General features: G+C 41.0%; 1 pseudogene; it reads right to left on the bottom strand.

Annotated features, from left to right (window-relative positions):
* Window positions 1-1,149: 1,149 nt before the first annotated feature.
* LOC101987159 lies at window positions 1,150-2,104 on the bottom strand (annotated as a pseudogene).
* Between the last annotated feature and the right edge of the window lie 2,092 nt (window positions 2,105-4,196).

Raw genomic sequence — 4,196 nt, 5'->3', positions numbered from 1 at the left:
TTTCTGGTCATCAGAAGTCTGACTGTAGGAGGAAAGAGTCGCTTGTTGGTTCCCCACCACTTAGCCCCAAAATAATCACACAGAAACTGTATTAATTAAATCACTGCTTGGCCCATTAGCTCTAGCTTCTTATTGGCCAACCCTTACATATTAATTTAACCCATTTCCATTCATCTTTGCATCACCATGAGGTTGTGACCTAGCAGCAAAGTTTTAGCACGTCTGTCTTCAGAGACGGCTCCATGGCATCTCCCTACTCTGCCCTTCTTTCTCCCAGAATTCAATTCTGTCTTCCCTGCCTACCTCTGCTCTGCTCTACTCTGCTCTGCCATAGACTCAAGCCAGTTTTCTTCATTAATCAATCATATTCACACCATACAGAGGGAATCCCATATCACCTCCCTTTTTCTGTTTAAATAAAAAGGAAGGTTTTAACTTTAACATAGTAAAATTACATACAACAAAACAGGTATCAAGCAAGAATTACAGTTACAATATTTATATCTACTTTATCTTTTATCATAACTAAGGAAAACTATAACTATAAATTCTTTAACTCCATCAAAGACTCCAGAAGAACATAATACCTAAGTTAACAGGACGTGCATTGTAAGCAACTTCCAAAACTCTAGAATTGACAAGGACATCCCACTGCTTAGACAGTCACCCAAAGTTCTTCTGTACCGTTGGGGCATCCATCTTCAGCGTACAGGCCCATAGTATCCAGCAGACTTTTCCATGAAGCAGGAAATTTCAAAGAGAGTTCCACCTATTTGTTATGTTTGTATATCACTTTCTTCTATGTCCTGCAGAATGTCTAGCAGATTCTTTCATGAAGCAGGAATCCCAAAGGATCATCTCACCTTTAGGCAAGTTCAGCAGTCATTTCTCTGCAGGTCCTGCATGTCCAGTTCATCAAGCAGTCCAGGCAAGAGCAGTTTCTTGCCCAAATTGCTAACCAACTGCATAAGGAGACTCTTTGATGCCCATCTTTCTCTTGAAGTAGACTGGTGCTGCCAGAGGAGCAGATGTGTCTCATTGTCATGAAAAGTTCTAACTTATTTTTTTAATTTTTAACAAATTAATTTACTTCTCAGAGTCTAAAACCCTCCTGAGCAGCTTCCCTGATGTACACTGTGACCCAAATTCTTATTTGTTACACTGTGGGTCAAAGTAATGGATGCGGACGTAGCCGTCTTTGCCACCACTGCTGTAGCTCTTGCCATCAGGATGGAAGGCAGCACTGTTGATAGGTTCAAAGTGGACCTTGACTCACCCAAACTCCTCTTCAAAAGTCAGATGGAAGAACCTGGCTTTAAACTTGCCAATCCTGGTGGAGGTTGTGATTACGTCCATGGCTTCCTGGCCACTTCTCCTGGCCACCTCCTAGCACCACATGGTCATAGTTGGGAGAGATCACAGCTGAGTTGACAGGATGTTCTGTTGGGAAAGTCTTCTGATGTTTCAAGACTCATGGAGTCAAAGCGCTTAGCTGTGTTGTCCTTGGATGCAGTGACAAACATGGTCATGTCTCTAGACAACTGGATGTCATTGATCTGCCAGGAGTGTTCCTTGGCATTCACCAACATCTCTCCAGACTTGGCACTATACTGGTAGAGCTCTCCACTCTCATGGCCTGCGATGATGCACTCCCCAAGGGTCCTCAAATAGCACTGATGATTTCAGAGTCATTGCAGGGGATCTTCACATAGGGCTCATTGCTGTCGATCTGGCTTGGATCCGTAGATCAAGGCAGCTCACGAAACACTGGTACCCCATCTGTTTGTCTATGGAGAACATGATGATGTTGCCCCCAAAGTCAAAGCCACAGGTACAGACAGCTGAGTTGGTCTTCTGTAGAGCCAGCTGCTTCCCAGAGATGATAGCTGTTGTCAGCTGAGCCGGTAAGGACTTGCTTGATGTCCCAGTCAGCATCTACACACCACACAGCTCCAGTATGGCCCAGGTAGGTGCCCAGCCTCTCACCATTCACAGAGACATTGACGATAGAGTCTTTGGCCATAGTGAAGAGGAGGTCTCCTTTGCAGTTGTACTTCATCTGAGTGAGGGACCACTCATGGCCCTGTAGCAGGATGGGCTTCATCCTGACGGCCAAGTCTTAACTTCCTAAAACAGTTTAAATGTCATCTTCTGTATTCTTCAAAAGGTTTGAAGAATACCTATCCTATCTGAAATACATCTCTGTACATCTAGAAAATCTAACTAATGTGACTCCAAGCTTGACTATTATAGATGATTATCTATTAACCTATATTTCTTAATTATACATTGATGTAGGTTGGTCTTCTGTCTTTGTGTTACATTTGTTGATTAATAAAGAAACCGCCTTGGCCTTTTGATAGGCCAGCCCTTAGGTGGGTGGAGGAGACAGAACAGAAGTCTGGGAGGAAGAAAGTAGAGTCAGGTAAATGCCATGCTTCTCCTACCCAGAACGGACAGTGGTTAGACTCATGTCGGTAAGCCAAAATAAAGTGGTGATACACATTAATAGAAATGGGTTGATCAAGATGTGAGAGTTAGCCAGTAAGAGGCTAGAGCTAATGGACCAGGCAGTGTTTAAATGAATACAGTGTCTGTGTAATTATTTCAGGTGTAAATCTAGCTGGATGGAGGGACACAGCCTGCCACTCCTTCTACAAATGGCGCCCAAAGTTCAGGAGCTGGGTGGGATGAAAAGCAGGCCTGCTCACCTCATCACTACATGGTGCCCAGGGCCCCACAACATCAACTCCACCTGGTTAATATGACATCATGATGCTGATAGCGCTACTACAATACCTGTTTTTTTTTGGTTTTTTTGTTTTTTTGTTTTTTTTTTTTTGGTACCAGCTGCACAAGACAGTTCCAAATGGTGCACATCTTTTACAACACTCAGGCTGGACCTCCTCAAAACACTCAGAGACTATTTGCAATTTTTCCAGACCAAATATTAATCTTGGAACTTTACCATCATTTACTTTCACAGGACCCCCTAAGAAGAGCGTCGTCGCCATGACAGCTGGAAGCAATTTTAGAGGACAACGTCCCCTCTCTCAGCAGAGTTTGCCCTCAGGTATAGGGACATCATTTAGGAGTTGGTTATAATTGGTATATGGTTGAGGGATGGGGGAGGTATTTTATAGGATCAGGGGTGTTCTTGAAAAAAAAGGAATAATTGGTGATGGGATAATAGATTGGTATTTGTGAGTTATTGTTTTTAGAAAATTATATTGGTTTCAGATTCTTGTATGTTGATACAAAGTTAAATTATATTGAATATTGTATGTGAGTATGCTTCTACCTCTGTTTAAAATATTTGTTATGTATTTATATTTTATATATATTGATATATATATACTTACCATATTGCAGTGTACATTTCTACCTATAATTAAGATAATTATATATTGTTTATGTAATGATATACATTGTTTACATTTGGAGATCATTGTCCTCATTTATTGCACAGTTGTTTATTCTCTTAGTCTTCAAGTTAGATAGGTATCGAGAATTATAAATCAATAGTCATATATGTTTGTCATATTTATATTTAGGCTAATCAGGTTCTTTAGCTACATAAAGATTATATTTAGTATAGATAGTATAATCTTCAACCTTTTCAAAGAGCTGTAGAAAATGGCCTTTAATCTAACCTAGGGTTCTGTGGTAGTGAGACACAATCACTCCTGGCAACACCACTCTACTCCTGAGAGAACGTTCAGCACCAAAGACACTCCACTTGGAGCTTGTCTTCTTGGCAGAACTGGCCTTTGGGCAAAGAAAGGCCATACCTTAACCACTGACAGAGATACAGAGTATCCATAAATGGATAAAAACAGGACTGTCTTATCCTGCCAAGGCAGGGTAAGATAGTTCTAAAAAGTTTCTTGCCTTTGAAAATGGCATGTCAGTGACATTAGGCCTTAGCCAAAGATGGTTGACTCAACATCCCAGGTAGTCAGTTGTCTCTGTCATTTGTTGCACATTTTGGAAGTTTCTCATTTGTACTTCCTGGTTGCTCAAGTAATATTACTTCCCTTCTCAGATCTTTGGTGGAGTTGAAGATTAGATAATTGTGGTTACCCTCCTCATGATTTAGCTAAACTTAATTTCAATACATTATTTAGACTCCTTGAAATAGAAAGACAATTAAGGTCATGCTCAACCTCCTTAGCAATCAGGGAAATGCAAATCAA

Source organism: Microtus ochrogaster, linkage group LG4, assembly GCF_000317375.1.
Source record: "Microtus ochrogaster isolate Prairie Vole_2 linkage group LG4, MicOch1.0, whole genome shotgun sequence".
In the NCBI taxonomy this organism is placed as follows: Eukaryota; Metazoa; Chordata; class Mammalia; order Rodentia; family Cricetidae; genus Microtus; species Microtus ochrogaster.
This window is presented reverse-complemented; position numbering and strand designations above follow the sequence as displayed.